Here is an 18,292-nt window from a genome sequence, read left to right as displayed (position 1 = left end):
TTTATAAGTCTTTTGTTTATGATACTACAGAATACCTTCCCCAGGTTACTGTTTACACAGATGCCTTGGTAGTTATTTGGGTCGACTTTGTCCCCACTTTTGTATATGGGCGTTATGAGTCCTTTGTTCCAGATATCAGGGAAGTAGCCGACACTCAAAACCAAGCTGAAGAGTTTTAGGATAGCCAGTTTCATTTTATCGTCTGTGTGTTTAATCATCTCGCTTAGTATGCCATCTGCACCGCAAGCTTTTCCTGGTCGCAGGTCCTTGAGTTTTTCAAATCGTTCTTTTTCTGTTATTGTGGAGTCTAGCGGGTTTTGGTTATCTTTTATGGCCATTTCGAGCTTTTCCAGCTTTTTGCATATTTGGTGTTGCTCTGGCCTTAGTGTGTTTTTCTGGTATAATTTTTCAAAGTGGTTTTCCCATGTGTCTCCATTTTGAATGGCCAATTCGTTGTGTTGTTTTTTGTGTAATGTATTCCAGTTGTCCCAGAAACAATTTGAATCAATGGATTCCTCAATGGAGCTGAGTCTATTCTTAATATACTGCTCTTTTTTGGTTCTGAGTGTGTTTCTGTATTGTGTTAGTGTCTGACAATAAGTAAGGCATAATTCCTCGTTTTCTGGCTGTCTGTGTTTTTGGTTTGATATTTTTCTGAGTTTTTTCCTCATATTATGGCAATCTGGGGCAAACCATTTTTCATAGTTTTTTGTTTTGTGTTTGTTCTTGCGAGCTTTCAAGTTTGACATTGTTGCCAAATTATCAAAAATATTATTTAGGTTATTCACTGCCCGGTTTACGCCTTCTTTATTGTGAGTGTATATGTTTTCCAGAAAGGTGTCCAAGAGAGCTTGAGTTGATTGATTGCTAATTGCTGTCTGGTATTTTTCCGTGCTGTTTTTGGCCCATCTGTATGATTTTTTGGTGTTGTACAGCTTACTGGGTTGTGTTTCTGTGTTGGTTGTTTCTGTCCTTTTAAGATACACAGTAATTTGACTGTGGTCTGACAGTGTTGTTTGTGGTTCGACTGTGAATGCTCTGAAAGAGGATGGGTCCAAATCCGTAATCATATAGTCTACGGTGCTACAGCCAAGAGTGAGCAATAGGTCGATCTTCCTAGGAGGTCTCCCATGAACCTACCATTGACAATGTACCGACCCAGGCTTCGACAGAGCTGCAGGAGCTGTTTTCTGTTAGTATTTGTCTGTTTGTCGCAGTTATGCCTGTATGGATGGGAAGGGATATCGAAGTGGTTATTCCCGAATATGTAATTGTTTCCCTGATTATTGGTGAAGTCTGGTTCTTCGCCAGTTCTTGAATTGAGGTCACCACAGATCAACACGCTCCCCTGGGCCTGGAATTGGATAATCTCCCTCTCAATGTTGGAGAAGGTGTCCTCTTTAAAGTACGGGGATTCCATTGGGGGGATATAGAGTGTGCAAATGAAAACATCTTGAGTGTTAGAGATAATCCCCCTCTCAATTTTGAGCCAGATGTGGTTTTCGCCCTTTTTTATAAATTTGATGCAATTCTTAAGCTCTGTTTTAAACCAAATCAGTATGCCTCCGGAGTCTCTGCCTTGGGTTACTCCTGGCAATTTATTGGAGGGGACCACCAGCCCTGTGTACCCTTGGGGACGGCCAGTGTGTCCTTCTCCTCTATACCAAGTTTCCTGTAAAATGATAATATCCAGATCTTTAGTTTCATCTATGAACTCTGGGGTCCTACTCTTCACGTCGAGCACCGAAGAGCGTAGACCTTGGATATTCCAGGTACTCTCCTCCCCTCCCCCCCCTCTCCTCGCCTCTCTCCTCCCCTCCCCTCCCCCTCTCTCCTCCCCTCCCCCGCTCTCCCCTCCCCCTCTCTCCTCCCCTCCCCCTCTCTCCTCCCCTCCCCCTCTCTCCTCCCCTCCCCCTCTCTCCTCCCCTATCCCCTCTCTACACCCCTCCCCCCCTCTCTTCCCCTCCCCTCTCTCCTCCCCTCCCCCTCTCTCCTCCCCTCACCCCCAACTCCCCTCTCTCCTCCCCTACCCCCTCTCTACACCCCTCCCCCCTCTCTCCTCCCCTCCCCCTCTCTCCTCCCCCTCCCCCTCTCTCCTCCTCTCCCCCTCTCTCCTCCCCTCCCCCTCTCTCCTCCCCTCCCCCTCTCTACACCCCTCCCCCCTCTCCTCCCCTCCCCCTCTCTCCTCCCCTCCCTCCCTCTCTCCTCCCCTCTCTCCTCCCCTCCCCCTCTCTCCTCCCCTCCCCCTTCCTACTCCCCTCTCTCCTCCCCTCCCCCCTCTCTCCTCCCCTCCCCTCTCTCCTCCCCGCCCCTCTCTCCTCCCCTCCCCCTCCCTACTCCCCTCTCTCCTCCCCTCCCACCTCTCTCCTCCCCTCCCCCTCTCTCCTCCCCTCCCCCCCTCTCCTCCCCTCTCTCCTCCCCTCACTCCTCCCCTCCCCCTCTCTCCTCCACTCCCCCCTCTCTACTCCCCTCCCCCCTCTCCTCCCCTCCCCCTCTCTCCTACCCTCCCCCTCCCTCCTCCCCTCCCCACCTCTCTCCTCCCCCTCCCCCTCTCTCCTCCCCTCCCCCTCTCTCCTCCCCTCCGTACCTCTCTCCTCCCCTCCGCCTCTCTCCTCCACTCCCCCCTCTCTCCTCCCCTCCCCCCTCTCCTCCCCTCCCCCTCTCTCCTCCCCTCTCTCCTCCCCTCCCCCTCTCTCCTCCACTCCCCCCTCTCCTCCCCTCCCCCTCTCCTCCCCTCCCCCTCTCTTCTCCCCTCCCCCCTCTCTCCTCCCCTCCCCCCTCTCTCCTCCCCTCCCCCCTCTCCTCCACCTCCCCTCTCTCTCCTCCCCTCCCTCCTCTCCTCCCCTCCCCCTCTCTCCTCCCCTCCCCCTCTCTCCTCCCCTCCCCCTCTCTCCTCCCCTCCCCCTCCCCTCCCCCTCTCTCCTCCCCTCCCCACTCTCCTATCCTCCCCCCTCTCCTCCCCCCCTCTCTCCTCCACTCCCCCTCTCTCTCCTCCCCTCCCCCTCTCTCCTCCCCTCCCCCCTCTCTCCTCCCCTACCCCCTCTCTCCTCCCCTCCACCCTCTCTCCTCCCCTCCACCCTCTCTGTTCCCCTCCCCATCTCCTCCCCTCCCCTCCCCCCTCCCCTCCCCCCTCTCCCCCTCTCTCCTCCCCTCCCCCTCCCCTCCCCCCTCCTCCCCTCCCCCTCCCCTCCCCCCTCCTCCCCTCCCCCTCTCTCCTACCCTCCCCGTCTCCTCCCCTCCCCCTCTCTCCTCCCCTCCCCCCTCTCCTCCCCTCCCCCCCTCTCTCCTCCCCTCCCCCTCTCTCCTCCCCTCCCCCTCTCCTCCCCTGCCCCCCTCTCCTCTCCTCCCCCTCTCTCCTCCCCTCCCTCCCTCTCCTCCCCTCCCCCTCTCTCCTCCCCTCCCCTCTCTCCTCCCCTCCCCCCTCTCTCCTCTACTCCCCCCTCTCTCCTCCACTTCCCCCCTCTCTCCTCCCCTCCCCCTCGCTCCTCCCCTCCCCCCCTCTCCTCCCCTCCCCCTCTCTCCTCCCCTCCCCCCTTCTCTCTTCCCCTCCCCCCTCTCTGTCCCCCTCCCCCCTCTCTGTTCCCCTCCCCCTCTCTCCTCCCCTCTCTCCTCCCCTCCCCCTCCCCTCCCCCTCTCTCCTCCCCCCTCCCCTCCCCCTCTCTCCTCCACTCCCCCCTCTCTCCTCCCCTCCCCCTCTCTCCTCCCCCTCTCCTCCCCTCCCCCTCTCTCCTCCCCTCCCCCTCTCTCCTCCGCTACCCCCTCTCCTCCCCTCCCCAACTCTCTCCTCCCCTCCCCCTCTCCTCCCCTCCCCCCTCTCTCCTCCCCTCCCCCCTCCCTCCTCCCCTCCCCCCCTCTCTCCTCCGCTACCCCCTCTCCTCCCCTCCCCAACTCTCTCCTCCCCTCCCCCTCTCCTCCCCTCCCCCCATCTCTCCTCCCCTCCCCCCTACCCCCCCTCTCCTCCCCTCCCCCTCTCTCCTCCCCTCCCCCTCCCCCCTCCCCTCCCCCTCTCTCCTCCCCTCCCCCACTCTCCTCCCCTCCCCCCCGCTCTCCTCTCCTCCCCCCTCTACTCCCCTCCCCCCCTCTCTCCTCCACTCCCATCCCTCTCTCTCTCTCCTTCCCAGACAGACAGACAGACAAACTCATTTATCCATATAATAATTTTTTTTTTTAAATCTTTTTTCGTATTAGCATGCCCCCAAGCAGACGAAGCAGACTTACACCCAGCACTTCCGATGCATCCTTAAAAAAGGCTAAAAGAGCCTCAGAGGCTCCTGACCAGACTCGGGCACGTCAAGGTGATGACCAGACGAAACATGCCCAAGCCAGAGCCTCAGAGGCTCCTGACCAGACTCAGGCACGTCGCCAGGCCAACCATAGACGCAGGGGCATTGCCAGAGCTGACATTTGGAGTCATTGGCTCGCAGCAGCCTTCTCCTATAGACCCACCATCAATTATGAAACAGACAACACAGTCATCATTGGCAAGATGACCGTCATTTGCCCTCACTGTGGCGCTCTGAAGTGGGAAGGGGAAATTGCTGGGATATGCTGCAATGGAGGAAAGGTTAAACTTCCAACACTAACAGCTCCGCCTGAACCCCTACACTCACTTCTGTTCGGCCGAAATCCAGCTTCAACACATTTCCTCACTCACATCAGAAAGTACAACAACTGCTTTGCAATGACCTCTTTTGGTGCAAACAGAGTGCGTGAATCAGGATTTTGCCCAACTTTTAAAGTTCATGGACAGGTGTACCATACAGTTGGCTCACTACTTCCTCTCCCAAACGGAAGACCTCAGTTTCTGCAAATCTACTTTTTGGGTGACGACGAAGAGCAAGCCAATCGCTGCAGGGAAGCTGCTGTTCTCCCCGCACAACAACACCAAATCAAGCTTGAAACTTTGCTTGAGTTACAGCGCATGCTTCATCACCAAAACCCATATGTTAAGAGTTTCAAAACAGCCATCGAAACAACAACAAATGAAGACCTCAAAGTTGTCATCAAAGCTGACAAGACTCCTGCAGGTGAACATGAGCGACGCTTCAATGCTCCGACCACCAATGAGGTAGCCATTGTCATTGTGGGCCAAGAATTTGAACAATGGGACATTGTCTTGCATATCAGAGGTGGTCCACTCAAAAGAATTTCTGAGCTTCACAGGTCATATGATCCTCTGCAATACCCACTTTTGTTTTGCCATGGGGAAGATGGATACAATGCCTATAACAAGATCCCACATGTTGACCCCGAAACTGGTGTGCCACCTACAGCCCAAAGGCAAAAGATGGTTTCTGCCATGGAATTCTATTCATACAGGCTGATGGAATGACAAACTGCTTCAAACCACCTGCTTCACTCTGGACGACTTCTCCACCAGTTCCTCACTGACATGTATGCAAAAATAGAAGGAGAGCGGCTTAATTGGTTCCAGAATAACCAAAATCATTTGAGAGTCACAGACTATATACGCTTGCGAGATGCTGTGGCCAATGATGGCAACACTGAGGACATTGGTCAAATGGTCATCCTACCATCAACCTTCGTTGGAGGTCCTAGGTACATGCATGAGCACACGCAAGATGCCATGACCTATGTCAGAAACTATGGCAGACCTGACCTCTTCATCACCATGACTTGCAATCCCCAATGGCAGGAGTTCCCACCCAAAGCTGGTACTGAAAGGCATGAGCTCATCGCACCGGTCTTCAACCTCAAAGTTAAAAAACTGCTCAAACTCCTGACTGTGGGCAAACTTTTTGGTGCACACAATTGCTACATGTACAGCATTGAGTGGCAGAAGAGAGGACTTCCTCATGTTCATCTGTTACTCTGGCTTCAGGCAAAGATTCACCCCAATCAAGTTGATTCCTTCATCTCTGCAGAGCTACCCGATAAGGACCAGGATCCAATCCTCTTTGATGTTGTTGTAAAAAATATGATTCATGGTCCTTGTGGGCGACACAACCCTTCTTCTCCCTGCATGAAAAACAATGCATGTACAAAAGGGTACCCAAAGCCACTCCGTGAAGAAACTCAGCATGGGGATGATGGCTATCCTTTGTACAGGAGAAGGGGCAAAGAGAGTGAAGGTTTCAGCACTGAGATAAGAATGCGAACTAAAAAATCTAGCCACTCAAGTCAACCTGGTCCGTCAACTCAGACAACACAGCAAAGACAGACATTTGAAGTTGACAACCGTTGGATTGTTCCTTACTGTCCACTCCTATCCAGGCTCTTCAAATGTCACATCAATGTGGAGTACTGCCACTCAGTTAAGTCTATCAAATATGTGTGCAAGTAGCTCCATAAGGGCAGTGACCAAGCTGTCTTTGACCTTGAAGCGGCTGGACAGCAGAATCAAAATGATGAGATCACCACACATCTGATGGGCCGTTACATCTGCAGCAACGAGGCAGCCTGGCGAACTTTTGGATTTGACATCCACAACCGTTACCCCACTGTCACTAAATTGGATGTTCACTTGGAAAATGGACAAAGGGTTTTATTCCGACCTGCAAATGCCAGCCAACGTGCCGAGGAACCTCCAAAGACAAAACTTACAGCATTCTTTGAGTTGTGCCAAACGAATGACTTTGCCAAGACACTTTTCTATCATCAGGTGCCTAAGTACTACACCTGGCAGCCAAACAAGACATGGCGGGCTCGGCGCCCTGGAGCAGGTCAGAAGGAAGTTCCTGGTCATACAGGGGTGTACTCATCAGATGCACTTGGCAGAGTCTACAAGGTCCATCCAAACAACACAGAGTGCTTTCACCTTCGTCTACTCCTCCATCAGGTTGCTGGCCCCACATCATTTAATGACCTCAAGACTGTCGCTGGCCAACTCTGTGACTCCTTTCAAGAAGCTTGCCGCAGGAGAGGACTCATTGAGGGTGACAATGATTGGCATGCGACGATGACAGAAGCTGCTCTGTCTTACTCCCGCAATAGGCTACGAAAAGTCTTTGCCATTATAATTGCCCTCTGCAGCCCTTCCAACCCGATGCAGTTGTGGGAAGATCACAAAGACGGCCTCACAGAAGGCATCTTACACCAACTCAAGACAGCCAACCCCACAATGACGCTGAAATTCACTGATGCAATGTACAATCAGGTTTTGATCCTTCTGGAGGACAAGACTTTGGCATTGGCTGGCAAGTCTCTGACTAAGTTGAACCTTCGACCTCCCAATAGGAATGATTCTCCAGGTCTCAGCAGAGAGGTACTCAGGGAAACCACCTACAATGTTGAGGAACTGACCTCCTTTGTCACCGTCACTGAACCTAAATTGGTTCTAGACCAGAAAGAGACATACAGGCTGGTTCTGGATATGGTGGAAAACAATGCAGGTGGCATTATCTTCCTCGATGCACCTGGTGGAACAGGAAATACATTCCTGATCAATCTTTTACTGGCCATGGTTCGCTCTAAGGGACACATTGCACTGGCTGTTGCCTCATCAGGAATCGCTGCAACTCTTCTCCAAGGAGCTCGCACTGCCCACTCAACCTTTGCTCTCCCTCTGGATCTGACAACACAAGAACATCCAGTGTGTAACATTAGCAAAGGAACTGGTGCTGCAGAGTTCCTTCACAAGTGTAGACTCATTGTGTGGGATGAGTGTACAATGGCCCACAAGAGGGCACTTGAAGCACTCGACAGAACTCTTCAGGATCTGAGAGCTAGTTTCTGGTGCAGTAAAAACTGAGACAGCATCTAGTGTAATATAAACAGAGACATCGTCTAGACTAATATAAACAGAGACAGGGTCTAGCATAATATAAACTGAGACAGGGTCTAGTGTAATATAAACAGAGACAGGCCTAGTGTAATATAAACAGTGACAGGGTCCAGTGTAATATAAACAGAGACAGGTTCTAGTGTAATATAAACAGAGACATTGTCTAGTGTAATATAAACAGATACAGGGTCGAGTGCAACATAACCAGAGACAGAGTGTAATGTAATATAAACAGAGACAGGGTCCAGTGTAATATAAACAGAGACAGGGTCTAGTGTAATATAAACAGAGACAGGGTCGAGTGTAATATAAACAGAGACAGGGTCTAGTGTAATATAAACCGGGACAGGGTCTAGTGTAATATAAACAGAGACAGGGTCTAGTGTAATATAAACAGTGACAGGGTCCAGTGTAATATAAACAGAGACAGGGTCTAGTGTAATATAAACAGAGACAGGGTCTAGTGTAATATAAACAGAGACAGGGTCTAATGTAATATAAACAGAGACAGGGTCTAGTGTAATATAAACAGAGACAGGGTCTAGTGTAATATAAACAGAGACAGGGTCTAGTATAATATAAACAGAGACAGGGTCTAGTGTAATATAAACAGAGACAGGGTCTGATGTAATATAAACAGACTCAGGGTCCAGTGTAATGTAAACAGAGGCAGGGTCTAGTGTAATATAAACAGAGACAGGGTCTAGCGTAATATAAACAGAGACAGGGTCTAGTGTAATATAAACAGAGACAGGGTCTAGTGTACTATAAACTGAGATAGGGTCTAGTGTAATATAAACAGCGACAGGGTCTAGCGTAATATAAACAGAGACAGGGTCTAGTGTAATATAAACAGAGACAGGGTCTAGTGTAATATAAACAGAGACAGGGTCTAGTGTACTATAAACTGAGACAGGGTCTAGTGTAATATAAACAGAGACAGGGTCTAGCGTAATATAAACAGAGACAGGGTCTAGTGTAATATAAACAGAGACAGGGTCTAGTGTAATATAAACAGAGACAGGGTCTAGTGTAATATAAACAGAGACAGGGTCTAGTGTAATATAAACAGAGACAGGGTCTAGTGTAATATAAACAGAGACAGGGTCTAGTGTAATATAAACAGAGACAGGGTCTAGTGTAATATAAACAGAGACAGGGTCTAGTGTAATATAAACAGAGACAGGGTCTAGTGTAATATAAACAGAGACAGGGTCTAGTGTAATATAAACAGAGACAGGGTCTAGTGTAATATAAACAGAGACAGGGTCTAGTGTAATATAAACAGAGACAGGGTCTAGTGTAATATAAACAGAGACAGGGTCTAGTGTAATATAAACAGAGACAGGGTCTAGTGTATTATAAACAGAGACAGGGTCTAGTGTAATATAAACAGAGACAGGGTCTAGTGTAATATAAACAAAGACAGGGTCTAGTGTAATATAAACAGAGACAGGGTCTAGTGTAATATAAACAGAGACAGGGTCTAGTGCAATATAAACAGAGATAGGGTCTAGTGTAATATAAACAGAGATAGGGTCTAGTGTAATATAAACAGAGACAGGGTCTAGTGTAATATAAACAGAGACAGGGTCTAGTGTAATATAAACAGAGACAGGGTCTAGTGTAATATAAACAGAGACAGGGTCTAGTGTAATATAAACAGAGACAGGGTCTAGTGTAATATAAACAGAGACAGGGTCTAGTGTAATATAAACAGAGACAGGGTCTAGTGTAATATAAACAGAGACAGGGTCTAGTGTAATATAAACAGAGACAGAGTCTAGTGTAATATAAACAGAGACAGGGTCTAGTGTAATATAAACAGAGACAGGGTCTAGTGTAATATAAACAGAGACAGGGTCTAGTGTAATATAAACAGAGACATGGTCTAGTGTAATATAAACAGAGACAGGGCCTAGTGTAATATAAACAGAGACAGGGCCTAGTGTAATATAAACAGAGACAGAGACTAATGTAATATAAACAGAGACAGGGTCTACTATAATATAAACAGAGACAGGGTCTAGTGTAATATAAACAGAGACAGGGTCTAGTGTAATATAAACAGAGACATGGTCTAGTGTAATATAAACAGAGACAGGGCCTAGTGTAATATAAACAGAGACAGGGCCTAGTGTAATATAAACAGAGACAGAGACTAATGTAATATAAACAGAGACAGGGTCTAGTATAATATAAACAGAGATAGGGTCTAGTGTAATATAAACAGAGACAGGGCCTAGTGTAATATAAACAGAGACAGGGCCTAGTGTAATATAAACAGAGACAGGGTCTAGTGTAATATAAACAGAGACAGAGTCTAGTGTAATATAAACAGAGACAGGGCCTAGTGTAATATAAACAGAGACAGGGCCTAGTGTAATATAAACAGAGACAGGGCCTAGTGTAATATAAACAGAGACAGGGCCTAGTGTAATATAAACAGAGATAGGGTCTAGTGTAATATAAACAGAGACAGGGCCTAGTGTAATATAAACAGAGACAGGGCCTAGTGTAATATAAACAGAGATAGGGTCTAGTGTAATATAAACAGAGACAGGGCCTAGTGTAATATAAACAGAGACAGGGCCTAGTGTAATATAAACAGAGACAGGGCCTAGTGTAATATAAACAGAGACAGGGCCTAGTGTAATATAAACAGAGACAGGGCCTAGTGTAATATAAACAGAGACAGGGCCTAGTGTAATATAAACAGAGACAGGGTCTAGTGTAATATAAACAGAGACAGGGCCTAGTGTAATATAAACAGAGACAGGGCCTGGTGTAATATAAACAGAGACAGGGCCTAGTGTAATATAAACAGAGACAGGGCCTAGTGTAATATAAACAGAGACAGGGCCTGGTGTAATATAAACAGAGACAGGGCCTAGTGTAATATAAACAGAGACAGGGCCTAGTGTAATATAAACAGAGATAGGGTCTAGTGTAATATAAACAGAGACAGGGCCGAGTGTAATATAAACAGAGACAGGGCCTAGTGTAATATAAACAGAGACAGGGCCTAGTGTAATATAAACAGAGACAGGGCCTAGTGTAATATAAACAGAGACAGGGCCTAGTGTAATATAAACAGAGACAGGGCCTAGTGTAATATAAACAGAGACAGGGCCTCGTGTAATATAAACAGAGATAGGGTCTAGTGTAATATAAACAGAGACAGGGTCTAGTGTAATATAAACAGAGACAGGGTCTAGTGTAATATAAACAGAGACAGGGTCTAGTGTAATATAAACAGAGACAGGGCCTGGTGTAATATAAACAGAGACAGGGCCTAGTGTAATATAAACAGAGATAGGGTCTAGTGTAATATAAACAGAGATAGGGTCTAGTGTAATATAAACAGAGACAGGGTCTAATGCAATATAAACAGAGATAGGGTCTAGTGTAATATAAACAGAGATAGGGTCTAGTGTAATATAAACAGAGATAGGGTCTAGTGTAATATAAACAGCGACAGGGTCTAGTGTAATATAAACAGAGACAGGGCCTAGTGTAATATAAACAGAGATAGGGTCTAGTGTAATATAAACAGAGATAGGGTCTAGTGTAATATAAACAGAGACAGGGTCTAATGTAATATAAACAGAGACAGGGTCTAGTGTAATATAAACAGCGACAGGGTCTAGTATAATATAAACAGAGATAGGGTCTAGTGTAATATAAACAGAGATAGGGTCTAGTGTAATATAAACAGAGACAGGGTCTAGTGTAATATAAACAGAGATAGGGTCTAGTGTAATATAAACAGAGATAGGGTCTAGTGTAATATAAACAGAGACAGGGTCTAATGTAATATAAACAGAGACAGGGTCTAGTGTAATATAAACAGAGATAGGGTCTAGTGTAATATAAACAGAGATAGGGTCTAGTGTAATATAAACAGAGACAGGGTCTAATGTAATATAAACAGAGACAGGGTCTAGTGTAATATAAACAGAGATAGGGTCTAGTGTAATATAAACAGAGATAGGGTCTAGTGTAATATAAACAGAGATAGGGTCTAGTGTAATATAAACAGAGATAGGGTCTAGTGTAATATAAACAGAGACAGGGTCTAATGTAATATAAACAGAGACAGGGTCTAGTGTAATATAAACAGAGACAGGGTCTAGTGCAATATAAACAGAGATAGGGTCTAGTGTAATATAAACAGAGATAGGGTCTAGTGTAATATAAACAGAGATAGGGTCTAGTGTAATATAAACAGAGACAGGGTCTAATGTAATATAAACAGAGATGGGGTCTAGTGTAATATAAACAGAGATAGGGTCTAGTGTAATATAAACAGAGATAGGGTCTAGTGTAATATAAACAGAGACAGGGTCTAATGTAATATAAACAGAGATAGGGTCTAGTGTAATATAAACAGAGATAGGGTCTAGTGTAATATAAACAGAGACAGGGTCTAGTGTAATATAAACAGAGACAGGGTCTAGTGTAATATAAACAGAGATAGGGTCTAGTGTAATATAAACAGAGATAGGGTCTAGTGTAATATAAACAGAGACAGGGTCTAATGTAATATAAACAGAGATAGGGTCTAGTGTAATATAAACAGAGATAGGGTCTAGTGTAATATAAACAGAGATAGGGTCTAGTGTAATATAAACAGAGATAGGGTCTAGTGTAATATAAACAGAGATAGGGTCTAGTGTAATATAAACAGAGACAGGGTCTAGTGTAATATAAACAGAGATAGGGTCTAGTGTAATATAAACAGAGATAGGGTCTAGTGTAATATAAACAGAGATAGGGCCTAGTGTAATATAAACAGAGACAGGGCCTAGTGTAATATAAACAGAGACAGGGTCTAGTGTAATATAAACAGAGACAGGGCCTAGTGTAATATAAACAGAGATAGGGTCTAGTGTAATATAAACAGAGATAGGGTCTAGTGTAATATAAACAGAGACAGGGTCTAGTGTAATATAAACAGAGACAGGGTCTAATGTAATATAACCAGAGACAGGGTCTAGTGTAATATAAACAGAGACAGGGTCTAGTGTAATATAAACAGAGATAGGGTCTAGTGTAATATAAACAGAGACAGGGTGCAGTGTAATATAAACAGAGACAGGGTCTAGTGTAATATAAACAGAGACAGGGTCTAGTGTAATATAAACAGAGACAGGGTGCAGTGTAATATAAACTGAGACAGGGTCTAGTGTAATATAAACAGAGACAGGGTCTAATGTAATATAACCAGAGACAGGGTCTAGTGTAATATAAACAGAGACAGGGTCTCATGTAATATAACCAGAGACAGGGTCTAGTGTAATATAAACAGAGACAGGGTCTAGTGTAATAGAAACAGAGACAGGGTCTAGTGTAATATAAACAGAGACAGGGTCTAGTGTAATATAAACAGAGACAGGGTCTAGTGTAATATAACCAGAGACAGGGTCTAGTGTAATATAAACAGAGACAGGGTCTAGTGTAATAGAAACAGAGACAGGGTCTAGTGTAATATAAACAGAGACAGGGTCTAGTGTAATATAAACAGAGACAGGGCCTAGTGTAATATAAACAGAGACAGAGACTAATGTAATATAAACAGAGACAGGGTCTACTATAATATAAACAGAGACAGGGTCTAGTGTAATATAAACAGAGACAGGGTCTAGTGTAATATAAACAGAGACATGGTCTAGTGTAATATAAACAGAGACAGGGCCTAGTGTAATATAAACAGAGACAGGGCCTAGTGTAATATAAACAGAGACAGAGACTAATGTAATATAAACAGAGACAGGGTCTAGTATAATATAAACAGAGATAGGGTCTAGTGTAATATAAACAGAGACAGGGCCTAGTGTAATATAAACAGAGACAGGGCCTAGTGTAATATAAACAGAGACAGGGTCTAGTGTAATATAAACAGAGACAGAGTCTAGTGTAATATAAACAGAGACAGGGCCTAGTGTAATATAAACAGAGACAGGGCCTAGTGTAATATAAACAGAGACAGGGCCTAGTGTAATATAAACAGAGACAGGGCCTAGTGTAATATAAACAGAGATAGGGTCTAGTGTAATATAAACAGAGACAGGGCCTAGTGTAATATAAACAGAGACAGGGCCTAGTGTAATATAAACAGAGATAGGGTCTAGTGTAATATAAACAGAGACAGGGCCTAGTGTAATATAAACAGAGACAGGGCCTAGTGTAATATAAACAGAGACAGGGCCTAGTGTAATATAAACAGAGACAGGGCCTAGTGTAATATAAACAGAGACAGGGCCTAGTGTAATATAAACAGAGACAGGGCCTAGTGTAATATAAACAGAGACAGGGTCTAGTGTAATATAAACAGAGACAGGGCCTAGTGTAATATAAACAGAGACAGGGCCTGGTGTAATATAAACAGAGACAGGGCCTAGTGTAATATAAACAGAGACAGGGCCTAGTGTAATATAAACAGAGACAGGGCCTGGTGTAATATAAACAGAGACAGGGCCTAGTGTAATATAAACAGAGACAGGGCCTAGTGTAATATAAACAGAGATAGGGTCTAGTGTAATATAAACAGAGACAGGGCCGAGTGTAATATAAACAGAGACAGGGCCTAGTGTAATATAAACAGAGACAGGGCCTAGTGTAATATAAACAGAGACAGGGCCTAGTGTAATATAAACAGAGACAGGGCCTAGTGTAATATAAACAGAGACAGGGCCTAGTGTAATATAAACAGAGACAGGGCCTCGTGTAATATAAACAGAGATAGGGTCTAGTGTAATATAAACAGAGACAGGGTCTAGTGTAATATAAACAGAGACAGGGTCTAGTGTAATATAAACAGAGACAGGGTCTAGTGTAATATAAACAGAGACAGGGCCTGGTGTAATATAAACAGAGACAGGGCCTAGTGTAATATAAACAGAGATAGGGTCTAGTGTAATATAAACAGAGATAGGGTCTAGTGTAATATAAACAGAGACAGGGTCTAATGCAATATAAACAGAGATAGGGTCTAGTGTAATATAAACAGAGATAGGGTCTAGTGTAATATAAACAGAGATAGGGTCTAGTGTAATATAAACAGCGACAGGGTCTAGTGTAATATAAACAGAGACAGGGCCTAGTGTAATATAAACAGAGATAGGGTCTAGTGTAATATAAACAGAGATAGGGTCTAGTGTAATATAAACAGAGACAGGGTCTAATGTAATATAAACAGAGACAGGGTCTAGTGTAATATAAACAGCGACAGGGTCTAGTATAATATAAACAGAGATAGGGTCTAGTGTAATATAAACAGAGATAGGGTCTAGTGTAATATAAACAGAGACAGGGTCTAGTGTAATATAAACAGAGATAGGGTCTAGTGTAATATAAACAGAGATAGGGTCTAGTGTAATATAAACAGAGACAGGGTCTAATGTAATATAAACAGAGACAGGGTCTAGTGTAATATAAACAGAGATAGGGTCTAGTGTAATATAAACAGAGATAGGGTCTAGTGTAATATAAACAGAGACAGGGTCTAATGTAATATAAACAGAGACAGGGTCTAGTGTAATATAAACAGAGATAGGGTCTAGTGTAATATAAACAGAGATAGGGTCTAGTGTAATATAAACAGAGATAGGGTCTAGTGTAATATAAACAGAGATAGGGTCTAGTGTAATATAAACAGAGACAGGGTCTAATGTAATATAAACAGAGACAGGGTCTAGTGTAATATAAACAGAGACAGGGTCTAGTGCAATATAAACAGAGATAGGGTCTAGTGTAATATAAACAGAGATAGGGTCTAGTGTAATATAAACAGAGATAGGGTCTAGTGTAATATAAACAGAGACAGGGTCTAATGTAATATAAACAGAGATGGGGTCTAGTGTAATATAAACAGAGATAGGGTCTAGTGTAATATAAACAGAGATAGGGTCTAGTGTAATATAAACAGAGACAGGGTCTAATGTAATATAAACAGAGATAGGGTCTAGTGTAATATAAACAGAGATAGGGTCTAGTGTAATATAAACAGAGACAGGGTCTAGTGTAATATAAACAGAGACAGGGTCTAGTGTAATATAAACAGAGATAGGGTCTAGTGTAATATAAACAGAGATAGGGTCTAGTGTAATATAAACAGAGACAGGGTCTAATGTAATATAAACAGAGATAGGGTCTAGTGTAATATAAACAGAGATAGGGTCTAGTGTAATATAAACAGAGATAGGGTCTAGTGTAATATAAACAGAGATAGGGTCTAGTGTAATATAAACAGAGATAGGGTCTAGTGTAATATAAACAGAGACAGGGTCTAGTGTAATATAAACAGAGATAGGGTCTAGTGTAATATAAACAGAGATAGGGTCTAGTGTAATATAAACAGAGACAGGGCCTAGTGTAATATAAACAGAGACAGGGTCTAGTGTAATATAAACAGAGACAGGGTCTAGTGTAATATAAACAGAGACAGGGTCTAGTGTAATATAAACAGAGATAGGGTCTAGTGTAATATAAACAGAGACAGGGTCTAGTGTAATATAAACAGAGACAGGGTCTAGTGTAATATAACAGAGGTCTTAACCAGAGACAGGGTCTAGTGTAATATAAACAGAGACAGGGTCTAGTGTAATATAACAGAGATAGGGTCTAGTGTATATATAAACAGAGAAAGGGTGCAGTGTAAATAAACAGAGACAGGGTTAGTGTAATATAAACAGAGACAGGTCTAGTGTAATATAAACAGAGACAGTAATATAAACAGAGACAGGGTGCAGTGTAATATAAACTGAGACAGGGTCTAGTGTAATATAAACAGAGACAGGGTCTAATGTAATATAACCAGAGACAGGGTCTAGTGTAATATAAACAGAGACAGGGTCTCATGTAATATAACCAGAGACAGGGTCTAGTGTAATATAAACAGAGACAGGGTCTAGTGTAATAGAAACAGAGACAGGGTCTAGTGTAATATAAACAGAGACAGGGTCTAGTGTAATATAAACAGAGACAGGGTCTAGTGTAATATAACCAGAGACAGGGTCTAGTGTAATATAAACAGAGACAGGGTCTAGTGTAATAGAAACAGAGACAGGGTCTAGTGTAATATAAACAGAGACAGGGTCTAGTGTAATATAAACAGAGACAGGGCCTAGTGTAATATAAACAGAGACAGGGCCTAGTGTAATATAAACAGAGACAGGGTCTAGTGTAATATAAACAGAGATAGGGTCTAGTGTAATATAAACAGAGATAGGGTCTAGTGTAATATAAACAGAGACAGGGTCTAGTGTAATATAAACAGAGACAGGGTCTAATGTAATATAACCAGAGACAGGGTCTAGTGTAATATAAACAGAGACAGGGTCTAATGTAATATAACCAGAGACAGGGTCTAGTGTAATATAAACAGAGACAGGGTGCAGTGTAATATAAACAGAGACAGGGTCTAGTGTAATATAAACAGAGACAGGGTCTAATGTAATATAACCAGAGACAGGGTCTAGTGTAATATAAACAGAGACAGGGTCTAGTGTAATATAAACAGAGACAGGGTCTAGTATAATATAAACAGAGACAGGGTCTAGTGCAATAGAAACAGAGACAAGGTCTAGTGTAATATAACCAGAGACAGGGTCTAGTGTAATATAAACAGAGACAGGGTCTAGTGTAATATAAACAGAGACAGGGTCTAGTGTAATATAAACAGAGGCAGGGTCTAGTGTAATAGAAACAGAGACAAGGTCTCGTGTAATATAACCAGAGACAGGGTCTAGTGTAATATAAACAGAGACAAGGTCTAGTGTAATATAAACAGAGGCAGGGTCTAGTGTAATAGAAACAGAGACAGGGTCTAGTGTAATATAAACAGAGACAGGGTCTAGTGTAATAGAAACAGAGACAGGGTCTAGTGTAATATAAACAGAGACAGGGTCTAGTGTAATATAAACAGTGACAGGGTCTAGTGTAATATAACCAGAGACAGGGTCTAGTGTAATATAAACAGAGACAGGGTCTAGTGTAATAGAAACAGAGACAGGGTCTAGTGTAATATAAACAGAGACCGTGTCTAGTGTAATATAAACAGAGACAAGGTCTAGTGTAATATAACCAGAGACAGGGTCTAGTGTAATATAAACAGAGACAGGTTCTAGTGTAATATAAACAGAGACAGGGTCTAGTGTAATATAAACAGAGACAGGGTCTAGTGTAATATAAACAGAGACAGGGTCTAGTGTAATAGAAGCAGAGACAGGGTCTAGTGTAATATAAACAGAGACAAGGTCTAGTGTAATATAACCAGAGACAGGGTCTAGTGTAATATAAACAGAGACAGGGTCTAGTGTAATATAAACAGAGACAGGGTCTAGTGTAATATAAACAGAGACAGGGTCTAGTGTAATATAAACAGAGACAGGGTCTAGTGTAATAGAAACAGAGACAGGGTCTAGTGTAATATAAACAGAGACAGGGTCTAGTGTAATATAAACAGACAGGGTCTAGTGTAATATAAACAGAGACAGTGTCCAGTGTAATATAAACAGAGACTGTGTCTAGTGCAATATAAACAGA

This window comes from Somniosus microcephalus, chromosome 4 (assembly GCF_052327205.1).
Source record: "Somniosus microcephalus isolate GS21.2 chromosome 4, FLI_Smic_1.0, whole genome shotgun sequence".
In the NCBI taxonomy this organism is placed as follows: domain Eukaryota; kingdom Metazoa; phylum Chordata; class Chondrichthyes; order Squaliformes; family Somniosidae; genus Somniosus; species Somniosus microcephalus.
Note: the sequence above shows the minus strand (reverse complement) of the source record.